The 12,100-nt window shown below is 42.4% G+C and overlaps 1 protein-coding gene and 1 long non-coding RNA gene across 4 annotated transcripts in view; one reads left to right on the forward strand and one right to left on the reverse strand.

Annotated features, from left to right (window-relative positions):
• Positions 1-907: 907 nt before the first annotated feature.
• Positions 908-8,182, reverse strand: LOC147829008 (uncharacterized). The gene is made up of 2 exons (XR_015449757.1): positions 7,993-8,182; positions 908-6,406 (listed from the first exon to the last, which is right to left on the reverse strand). It is a non-coding gene; the product is annotated as an uncharacterized LOC147829008 (long non-coding RNA).
• Positions 8,183-8,804: 622 nt separating this feature from the next.
• Positions 8,805-12,100, forward strand: part of Ino80 (INO80 complex ATPase subunit) — a 129,448-nt gene continuing 126,152 nt past the window's right edge. For all 3 annotated transcript variants that reach the window (XM_021241902.2, XM_013078415.3, XM_004861593.4), the window contains exon 1: positions 8,805-8,942. The gene's annotated coding sequence lies outside the window, so the exon portion shown is untranslated. The remainder of the gene's footprint in view (positions 8,943-12,100) is intronic.

Consider the following 12,100-nt stretch of genomic DNA (forward strand, 5'->3'; position numbering starts at 1 on the left):
AAGGCAACATGGTGACTATAAAATTACTGAGAGATTTTAAGTTCTCATGGGGGGGTGGGTGGGGGGGCAGGGATCCGTTATGTGAGATAATCCATGTTAATTACAGTACTATAGTTCTAAAATCAGCTCTACATAGAATTGCCACTCCCTCCTAATCCTGCTACCAGTTTTCATTCTTTCCCTTCTCCCAACCCTCCCAAGAAATCAATCACATTAGTTTCTAGTGAATACTTCTTGATGAGCAGACACCTGTTTTCTTATATACTACACTTTTGCCTTTAAGCAAAATTAACTGTAGAGTGTAGTGATGGGTGTAGTTCATTGGTAGAATGCATGCTTAAGATCCTGAGTTTGTTTCCCAGCACCATAAAGAAGTCCAGTGAATTTAGCACAAGAGGGCCATTTGATGACCTGAAGCAAATGTTTTTCTGCTTAAATGGTATAGGCCAGATTGAAACAGAGTAAAGCCTGTGACCTAAGGGAAGTGAAATACCATCATACTGTATCCACCATTAGGCTCTACCTAATTAATTTAGTAAACACGAGGAGGGGTTTCAATCTAGAGTTGCCACAGGTAAAATAATTTCTTTTGAAGAGACTCACCAAGTCTGTGGGAACAGGACAACAGATGTGCTCCCAGATCCTTGAATGCTACAGCTCGCACACAGACGTCTTACCTAACCATGCTACCTCACCTAACCTGTTGTGCTCTTGATTCACTGCATAGCAGTGGCACTACATACCAGGAACATCCCCAACAATCTATAGCCCCACCCGAAGGGGCAGAAACAAAGGGTAAAAGATCAGCTCTGAGCCGATCATGCCCCTCAAGTTATCTTATTGTTACCAAACCCCAAATCAGATTTGTGTGCCCAATGTACAGAAAACAGCAAACACTGAACACCAGTCCTGGGAGTAGAGAAAGTTTAATCAAGAAAGTACCAACCAGAAGATGGGAGATAAGTGCCAAACCCATTATCTCTTAATAAGCAGGATTATGGATAACATAAAGGAAAAGGGAACAGAACAGTTTGTGGGGAGGTGAGGAAGTGGTAGTTTACATATTCTGACATAATCAAGGTTTTCAGACTTGATGCTAGTGGCCATCTGGTGAACCATCACACAATATATGGTTCTGCAAAATACGTTTGTAATATATCTCGGGATGCCATTAGTTCAGTCTTCTGAAACAAAGACAAAAAGGTCAGAAACTTGATAATTGTAGGAATACAGACAGGGAGTATGTGTGAAAGGTCTGGACAGTTTGACCAGAGGAAAGAATGTGCTGTTTGGCTTTTAAACTTTTGGGAGGGAGAATGGTTTAAGTCCTTACAAGAGAAAACATTTTTAAAAATTTCACTATGGAGGCTTAGTTACAAATCCCCACTATTTTATCATTTCTAAAATGGGTAGGAATAGGGACGATGATGATCTGGTTATTTCCTGCTGAGAACAGGTGGATGATGATGATGAAGGAATGAAATTATTTTACCTGAAATTTGAAATATTCATAAGTTCCTGGGGGTAAATGTAAGGCTCTTTAAAACCACAGCTTGAGCTCTTTTAGCAACATTATTATTTTATTATTATTATTTTAGCAACATTTAGCAAAATGTAACATTTTGAAGTGGATTTAATTATAACATAAGTCAAAAATAAGATCAGTAGATATTCCTAATCAAAGTAGCCAGAACAGACAGACTTAATAGGATTCAAGAAAACAATCCTGAAAAGCAGCCACTTACTACTCTAGTATATGTATCCTCCCATGGCCCCAGTATTGGAGACTAAACCCAGGAAGGAAAAGTGTATCTCCAGACCTTTTTATTATTCTGAGAAGGGTCTTAGTTACAGGGTCTCGCTAAGTTTCCCAGGCTGGGCTCAAACTTGTGATTCTCTTCAATTTCCTGAGTAGCTGGGATTATAGGTGTAACACTACTTTAGCTAAGGATTCTATTCCTTTTTGTTGAGCAGGCAATTTCTTGACATGTAACTTCCAGGGTGACAGATTTTTAATCATTGTTCATGGGTTCCTATGTACCAACAAGGCAAGAAGGTTCTACTGAATGATAATAAAATCCATCTTCCCACTACAAAGGAAAATAGAAGACTTTCTCTCAGATTTTTCACTGACGGTGTTAAGTATCAAAACCAGGGTCTCTACATGCTTAGGTAAGTGCTCTACCTCGATGCTACATACCTACAGACCTTCTCTTAGTTCTTAAAGAGCTGGTCTACTTCTTAGTTTCTTGGGATTGGTGGATGGGAAGAGGCAGGACCAGATATCCAACAGAAAAGCTTCCCTTATTCTCTAGTCATCTAGACATGTGGATCCTTCAAAGCAAACAGGCATCCAATTGCAGCACATAGAAACCTCGATAAATTGCTTAAATTGAGTCTCAGTGCAAAGCTTCTTGGATTAGAGCAAACTAAGGGCAATCAGTGAGATCTGAACCTTTTGGTCAGTGTTGTTAGATTTGTTCTTTTTTTTAGGGTACTGGGGATTGAACTCTGGACCTTGTGCTTTCGAGGCAGGCAGCAGCACCACTGAGCTAAATCCTGGCCCTGTTGTTAGATTTGTTGAAGGCCAAAACAAGAGTTATTTAATCAGGGTAGTCTCATAATGTGGGCTTTTTTTCACATAGAATCTAGTTAAACTGTTACTGGAAAATGACAGCCTATCGATTATAAGCAATATTAACAGGCTCAGGACAATTCATAATCTCAGGTTATAAAACTCAAGCTTCTTTATGGAGTTTAAGAAAAAAACCAATAGAGAAGTATGTGAGGTATTAGGTGGTTGTTTTACTCAGCTTTGTTACTTTGGAGAGTTTTTAATCATATTTCATAGCAAAGTTAGGAAAAGATGAAAAAGTTAATTATGGGTAAAATCAGGAGGTCAGTATGGTCATGAACTGAGAGGGGTTTTGGATGACACATCCCACTGTATTATTCACTTTCCCACAACTTGAAGAAGAGCTTTATTTTGCTATTTTCAGAGGACTCAGTTCATGGTTGCTTGGCTCTAAGGCAAAAATGGCATGGCAAAAGGGCATGGTAGAGAAAAGCTACTCATCTCAAGGAAGCCAGGAAGCAGAGAGAAGGGAGGAGATGGGGACAAGAGTACACCCTTCCAGGTCACACCTCCTGTGACCTGCCCCCTCCAACTAGGCCTCATCTCTAACAGAATCTTTAGTTATGAACTTATCAGCAGATTCACTGAGAAGTACAGTGCCTCTGTGAGCCAATCACCTTTTCAAGTCCCACCTCTGAACAAGAGATTTTTGGAGGACATTTTAGATCAAAACTGTAATACCTACAATCATTTAAATTTTCTGCTTTAGCTAAGATTTGCGATATCTTGGTCAAAGAGTTATCTTTTCATGCAAATACAAGGGTTGAGAAACAATAATAAAAACAGTAATCATATGGGTTAGAAGGACAAAAGTGTAGCTAATGAGAAATAACTGTGTCAGTAATGCCATTTTGAAGAGAAATTTGAAGTCTGTGATGGGTCATGTGTTCATAACCTTTGGCAGCTTGGAAATCTGGCTGTGGTGGGACAAGCTTGACCTGGGTGTGATGTATCCAAGGTTTCTCACAATTAACAAATAAGTAGGTAGTCAACACACCATCATAGGTTTTTAAATATCCAGTATTAAGATTTTCCTTCCTACAGTTAGGTTTCCTTCTGGTGGGGCTACCTGGAATTGTCTCCCATTCATTAATTCATAATGGCTCAACTGGTGTCTGCTCCTAAGGTGACACTCTTACCTGAAACAAAGCAATAGCCAACACCTTTTCCATGTTACTTTGGTCTCTTGGCAGACTTTTGTGATGATTCTTTTTAGCATGATTTATCTTTCTGGTAGACTGTGGTTTCCATGAAGCACATAATTTCTAGGTGATGCCTAAGATCCTGGATACTCCTTGAAGCTATTTTAGTCACAAAATCAGCCCCACTGTCACTTTGTATAGACACAGCCAATCCTTACCTAGGAATAATTCTTTCAATATGGCTTTGGTTATTTCAGAGGCCTTTTCTGTCCTGGAGGAATAGATTCCAACTTACTCATTACAGATGTGTATGAAAACTAGCAAATATTAGACTTCCAGGAGACCTTGGTATCATGGAAGAATCTATTTGCCAATCTTCTTCACAAGAGATTCATCCTCAGTGTTGAATTCTTCCAAGTCTTTGGGTTATATGAAATTGGGGAATGTGTGGACAAGTCTTTGTAGGTCGAGGTCTATCAGATACCTCTGGACCCGCTGAAGGGTAGCAGAGGTACAGGAGTAGAGTTCCTTTATAGAGCCTCTGGACCGAGGATGATACATAAGCATTGCATTTCCAATAGAAATGTTCTGGGGAAGAACTTTCAACCTGCCATTCTTTTGCTCTTTTTAAGTCTTAAGGGTGTGACAGGGGCTAGTATTGATCAAGATCAATTTGTGGGATCAGTGAAGTCAAAAGAGCCTGAAAACTCGTGGTTCTTGTGGTCCTCCTGGCAGTTTGGTCAGCCAATGTTTCCTTTTCATTATTTTCTTTAGTTCACTTTAACAGCTTGTAACAACTATCCTAGCACTTGGGAGGCTGAGGCAGGATTGGCATGAGTTTGAGGCCAGCCTGGGTCACACGGTTAGGTGAAGGCCAGCTACATAGCGAGACCCTGTCTCAAAAATCAAAACAAAACAGCTGTTCAGATCTTAAATTTCTTTGCTGCTAGGGGACATAGAGTCTTCAAGAAACAGCCCTTATCTGTCAAAAGACTGTTAAATAGGATTTAAACTTTCCAAGGCAGAGGGCCATTTCTCCCTAACTGAAAGGAAACCATTACCCATGGAGAATGGGATGATCTTGTTAGACCTTGTTTTATTTTTTTAGACCTGGTTTTAAAAAGGATGCCTGGAGTGGCTCTTCTATTGCTTCTTGTGCCTTTCTCTGTGTCCCTTCTTGTAAAGAAACTAGGACCCTTACAGTGGACTTGCCAACAGGCTTTTAACCAGATGAAGGAAAAGCTTCTTAATCATTCTGGCTTTGGGCCTCCTGGGTTTAATGAAAGTCTCTTGATCTTTGTGAGCATGAAAAAGCAAAGAATAAGCCTTGGGGTGTTAACTCAAGACTCTTGGCTGTTTTTTGGTGCCTGTGGGTTACTTCTCAAAGGGATATTGTTTGAAATATTTTATGGCCTTCCTTTAGGAGCACCCAGACAGGCATGGTAGTTTAGGCAATTCCGGTTCTTGTCCACCCATACATCCTTTTACTTGGTTTAATACGTCTTCTGTTAACTCCTAGGGCTCCACTGAGTTACTTTGTAGCAGTGGCACCTGGAGGGTTCAGGCATGTTCAGGTGAAACATTTATTTCTAGCCAGCCTGTTGAAAAAGTTACCTGAGTATTTAGTTTTACAAGCAAGTCATGGCCAACAGAGAAAGGGGGTACTCAGGCATATATGGGCTATTTTAAATTCATGTCACCAAGGTAGCATTCAAAAGGCTTTAGAAAAGGCAAGAGTAAGGCTTTTCCTGATACCCTCTTAACAGTCATAATTTTTTTTTTTTTAAAGTTGTGTTATTTATTTTATTTTATTTTTCTTTGGTACCGGGGATCGAACTTGGGTCCTGCGCTTGCGCAGCAGGCGGCAAAACCACTGAGCTAAATCCCTGGCCCTAGTCATAAAATTTTTTGAATCAGGAGATAGGCATTAAGGACAGAGTAAGTGTCCCCATATGTATCCACAAGAAAGTCAATAAATTTGTTCTCCATTGTTATTTGTACTCAGGCTCCTATGGAGATATAATGTGAGGTCACGTTAAATCTAAGAAAGCTCATGGATTTTTCATTCACTCAATGAATTTTTCATTCTTCATCTGAAATGCCTCTTTCTAATTCTGACATTTGGGTGGCAGAATTCTTACTTTGTTTTTATAATTCTTTTGTCAGTTCGGGGAAATCATTAATCCAGTGTCCTTCACCCTTGCAATAACTGCACTGATTCTTTCCTGGAGGTGTCTGTTTATTTACTTTCTTTGAGTTATCCTCATAATCCTTTCTGTTTTTTCTTCTGGGTTTCTTTGAGTGCTGCTCCCGCAAGGAACCCTGTTGTTTATTTTCCATTGTTTCTTCAAATCCTGTGCTTGATCTGTTATTATAAACTTTAAAAGCCATTTCTATTAGGCGTGAAGTTGACATTCCCAAAACACCATCACCTTTTGTAGTTTCCTTTATGTATCAGCAGCACTTTGGCTGGGAAAAGTCATGTTTACCATCTTTTGATTTTCTGGACCCTCAGCACTGATACCCATATACTGTCAGTACACCTGATAGATGGTGCTCCAAAAATTTGGAAGAATCCTCCTGAGGTTTTTTAGCCTCCTGTGTGGTGTCATCTAAAATGTAGGAGAGACTAAACAAAATTAAAATTAATACTTGTTAGAGACTCACCTTTGAAATCTCATTAATAGGCTTCTCCTATAATTTTTTTCTTTTTGGTACCAGGGACCTAACTCGGGACCTTGCGCTTGTGAGGCAGGCGCCGGAACCACTGAGCTAAATCCCTGGCCCTCCTATAATTTTTGAGGTGGGGCAATCCACATTTCACTTGCTTCTGGTCTAGCAGAATTCACTGGACACACTAGATGGAGCCACTGAGATGGAACATAATGTTCCTAAGAGACAATAATCAGTGCAAATAGGGTGATAGGTAGCAAAAATGGAGGCAAATCTTCCATGTGGGATAGATACAAAGGACCACTATTTTGTCCAATTAAATAAAAAGCAGAGAATAAGATAACGTACCCAAATTATTCTAGCTGGTTGTCTGTTTGCAGACAAATCAGTGCCAAATTACTCCAACTAATTACTCCGCCTGAGCACTGGCAGGATTCTGTCCAAATTGGGTACCAAAATAGGGATAGGAAGGAGACACCATTTTAGGAAAACCCCGCCCCCTTCCAATGATTTTTTTTTTTTTTTTTTTACCTCCGTTGGCCCACATAAAGGGGTTGAGTGGCTGTGGCCACCAGCTGAGGAAGCTAGTGGTGTGAAGTTAGAGCACTTACAGTTATTTCTTCATTTCTCTCCTGTTCCATAGATCAGGATTAGATTTTTCTGCCTCTTTTTTTTTTTTTGGTACCGGGGATCGAACTCGGGTCTTTCTGCTTGTGAGGCAGGCGGTGCAACCACTGAGCTAAATCCCCGGCTCTTTTTCTGCCTCTTGAACTATGACTTGACATCTGTGCTAAGCAGGTAAAGTACCAGGAAGGACTGTGCACATGGGACTTCTTCTCATTTGCCTTCTCTAACAAAATTCATAATTCTTTATTTTTTAAAAACTCATAATTCTTATTGCTGCGTGTTACAATAACTTAAGGTTTCATTTAATAGTTTAATGCCATTCTTCTCCTGAACTTAAGGCCATTCTTCTCCTGAGTCTGAAGAAAACTCAGGTTGGGGCCAGGGATGTAGCTTAGTGGCACTGCGCCTGCCTGGCGAGTGCAAAGCCCTGAGTTTGATTCCCAGTATCGAATAAAGAGAAAACTGGGGTCAAAAAAACTTTACAATAATTTTTTTTTCTTGCTTTTCAAAGGCTCATGACTAAAGCACTATAATTCTGAAGGATATACCTCATTGAGCTGCAATCTGGAATCAAACTGGAGTTACCCATGACACAGGGAGAAACAAAACACATCATAGTAAACAACTGATTTTTTCATGGGATTTTTTTTTTTTTTTTTTTTTTTTTTTTTTGGGTACCAGGGATCGAACTCGGGTCTTTGCGCTTGCGTAGCAGGCCGCGAAACCACTGAACTAAATCTCCGGCCCTACAACTGTTTTTTTCAGGAACAAAAACTTCTTATAGTGCTTGCCCAAAGCGAATGTCCCTTTATGAAATTATCCCGGGGGGGGGGGTCCCCTTACATGGAACCCTTAGGACCAAATACAAATGGGAAGAAAGAGAATTCTGAGGCCACAGGTGCCAAGGCGACTCACCTGACGCGTTAAAATGGAAAGTGCCCCGAAGCTTCGTAGTTTCTCAGCAATAGTTTTGGGTCGAGCGTGAGCAACTCCGGAAGACAATCTGAAGTCCCCAGGGTGAAGTGTACCGGCAGCTACAGGGACTGGTTCGGTGTCCGACACGGTTTTGGAGTTGGCCTTACCACTGGACAAACTCTCTTTCCGGTTCCCTCGCCATGACTGTCAGAGCTCTGTAGCCCCTCCCGCCTCCTGCTAGAACAAATGCTGTATTCCCAGGATCCCCGGCGGTTTCCATTGACGTTACATCCGGGAAAAGTAACCTTTTTTTCGGCGGTAGCAAGCTTGGAGAGCTCTCGCGACATTTGCTCCCGCGAGATCTGCTTGCTCACTCCAGCGAGGACATGCTCCTCCTCCTCCCCGCCACCTTTCGGCAATCTTCGCCAGTCCCAGCCCCGACCAATCTGCACTCAGATGGCATGGATGAGGGGCTCCCCCTGAACCTCGGTCCGCGCGGGGCGTCAGGCGGCAGCGGCGGGGTACGAGCTGCATAAGGTCGACAGCAGCGACGCTGCGGGCGGCCACGGGCTGGTGACTAGCAGAGAGCGTGGGCGGGGTGGGAGTAAGCCAGCCGAGTAACGGCTCGATTGTTCTGGCCTGGCTATGGCGCCTCTCCTCCCCCCCGCCATGGCTCCCCGTGTCCCTGCTCCGCTCCTCTCAGTGAGTGAAAGTGGCCGCCGCCGCCGCCGGCCCAGCGCCCGCAGCCGCCTCAGCGCCGCCGCCATCTTGGGGTCCCAGGAGCCGCCGAGGGAGCGAGCTTGGAGCGTTTACGTCCAACGCAGTCACCGTTTCACGGCCTCAGATAGCGAACCGCGGCTCCATAGTCGGCGGGGCGACCCCCCCCTCCGGACCCCGCCCGCACCCTACCCCCCCGCCGCCGCCGCGGCGGCGGGGCCCCACGGCCCGAGGTGAGGTGACTGGACGTGGGCGGGCGAACGGAGGGGGGTTTTTGTAGGGCCCGGTGCGCCCCTCTCTCTGGGCGACGGCTGGGCCGCGTCTTAAAGGGGCCGTCGCCCCCAGCCCTGGGATTTGTTGGGGGTGGTAGGAAGGATGGGTGTGGACACTCCCCGCAGGTTTGGGACCTCAGGGACCTGGGCCTTGTCCTTTCCTTCTCATAGCTCTGGAGATCCGGGGTCACGCGGTGACCTCAGCTACCCGAGGAAGCCCGTGGGGCACCCACACGTAGGGTGTGTGTTAGACCAGGTGCACGTGGGACCCGGTGGGGCGGTGTCGGGCTAACACGTGTGTGGGTTTTGGAGTGGGGAGGGGTAGGGCGGAGGCTGGTCGGACTGGAGTGGGAACTTGGTGAGAATTATACCTGTCAATTAAAAAAATGAGATCCGGGAGCTCGATAGTGTGTCAGTTTGTGGGAAGCAGGCTGAGACAGGGGTGAATGGTGCGCGTTGCTGGCTGGTGTAGATGGAGGGAGGCTAACACGTGCACAGACTTAGGAGTGTGTAGGTGACACCCCTTTGGGTTTTTTAAGCTTTTACAGGGAGCCTGGGGAAGTGTCATCTTATTTTGACATTCCTTCTTGAGCTTGCTCAAGATGAAAAGTACTACTTCCGTAATCGCCGAGGATGGAAGCCCCCTACAGTTTAGGAGTGATAGAGCCTAAGAAGGCACTTAACTGTTAGTTAAAAACCACCTGTGCCCAGAATTATTTGATTCACAGTCTCAAGTTTCATGTTATATTTTTTAGGGGGGGGGGTTGGAGATTGACTATTCTAACATCACAGGTAGCCAGCTTAGTTTTCCTATCAGTGACTTCCACGATTTCCTTTACCAGGTTTCATTATGGCTTACCAGAGGCAACTTTTTTTTTTTTTTAAAGCAGTTTTGTTGAGATAGGTTTTATACACCAAAAATTTTAGCTGAATTAGGTACAACTCAGTTTTTATTTTATGCGTGGAGTTGTATATCACATTAATTCTTTTTTTTTTTTATCACATTAATTCTTCACTCCAAAAATAAGCTCGCGAAGTCTCTTAGGCAGTCAGTCCCCATGTTTCCTCCCAACTCCTAGTTACCACTAATCTGTCTTCTGTCTTTGTAAATTTGTCTATTCTGGACATTTCTATTTTGTATAAACAATCTTTTCTTTTTTGGTACTGGTTATCGAACCTCGGGACCTTGCGCTTGTGAGGCAGGTGGTGGAACCACTGAGCTAAATCCGCGGGCCTCTAAACAATCTTAAAATATGTGTCCCTTTGTGACTGACTTCTCACGCTGCTGCTGCTGGCTTCTCATCGATGTTTTCAAAGTTCATATGTGTAGTATGTAGGCTTTTTTTCTTTTTTATTTCCAAATAATATTCTACTGTATTGTGGTTGTGTTTTATGCTTGAATTTCTCAAGCTGCTATTCCTATAAAACAACAACTTAAGATTGTCAGTTGGTCTTTTTTATCCATGGGTTCTGCATCGAATTTAACCAACATTGGGTCAAAAATATTAAAAAGAAAAACGTCCAGGGCCACAGATTTAGCTCAGTGGTTCTACCGCCTGCCTTGCAAGTGCTTGCAAGGTCCTGAGTTCAATCCCCAGTACCAAAAAGAAAAGAAAAGAAAAGAAAAAAAAGTCCAGAAAATTGCACAAAACAAACCTTAAATATGCTGCACGCTGAGCACTATGATGAATCTCTGAGAATGAAGTGACTGTAGGCATACTCTGCTGTGATCTCCCCTCACTTTACAGATCCTCAGTCTTCCCCTGTGCTTGTTTGAGCATTGTCCACTTTGCCTCTCCCTTTGTACTTGTGAAGTTTGATCTATAATGATTGCATCTACTGAATGAGTACAGAATTTTTTCTTCTGTCATTGTTTCCTAAACAATACAGTGTGACAACTACTTGCATATCATTTACCTTGAGTTAGGTATTATAAGTAATTTAGCAATGATTTATTTATTTATTCTTCCCAGTACTAGGAATTGAACTCAGGATCTTGTGCTTGCCAGGCAGGTCGGTGCCACTGAGCTACTTCCCCTGGCTACATCCTAAAGTATATAGGAAGATGTTTGTAGGTTATATGCAATTACTACATCATTTTTTTTATTTTTTATTTTTTATTTTTTTTTGGTACCAGGGATTGAACTTGGGACCATGTGCCTGCTAGTCAGGTGGCGGAACCACTGAGCTAAATCCCCGGCCCCCACTACATCATTTTATATAAAACACTTGAGCATCCTGGGATTTTAGTATGGGGGGAGTCCTGCAACCAATCTGAGGAGTGACTGTAGTCATGTGCGCAAAACGACATTGGGACTAGAAATGAACTATATATACAGTGGTGGCTGTCCTATACAGCCTAGGTGTATAGTATGTTATATCATGTAACTTTGTAAGCATATTCTATTGAACAATGACAGAAATACCTCAACATCACATTTTTCAGAGTATGTTCCTGCTGTGCAGTGATGCATGACTTTTTATGTAAAAGTTCATACCTTCTAGATTCTAAAATAAAAATTTTAAGAGATTAAATGTCATTGTTTTAGTTTACTGTGTTCTATGTTTTGTTTCAGAATTCAAACTGATAAATTTTGACTATCTGTGTTTCAATAAGAAATTAGCTGTAGAGAGCACAAATGTGAGTAGAAAAGTTTATGACTAATAAAAACATTCTGAGTACATCAGAGTGGAAATGTGATTAAGGCAAAGCAATGGATCATAAACTTTATACTTTCACTTAAATGTTTGTCATAGTACTTACCAAGGTAAAGTGGTTTAATAGATTTGATTGCTAGTTACTTGTGTAGGCACAGGGTTAGGTAAGGAGTAATTAAGACACATTTTCTGCCCACAAGAAGGTAAAAGCTGGCTTAGTGATTTAACATTTCAACATAACAAGTACACACAGGATATAAATGTTAGGTCCAGTGGATTTTAGAGTAGTCAAAATGGGATGGGGTAGTATGAAAACTGAGTTTGCATGGGAAGGTAAATGAAGTTGAAGACGAGTTTTAAAGTTGGATTTAACATGATACTTTGATGTGATAGGCATGCAGAGGATGAGAAAAGAATAGGAACTGATATTAAATGCCACTGAAGGGCTGGGGATTTAGCTC

The sequence above is a fragment of the Heterocephalus glaber genome, unplaced genomic scaffold (genome assembly GCF_053883595.1).
Source record: "Heterocephalus glaber isolate CG9 unplaced genomic scaffold, H.glaber_assembly_v1.0 deba00000809, whole genome shotgun sequence".
Classification (NCBI taxonomy): Eukaryota; Metazoa; Chordata; class Mammalia; order Rodentia; family Bathyergidae; genus Heterocephalus; species Heterocephalus glaber.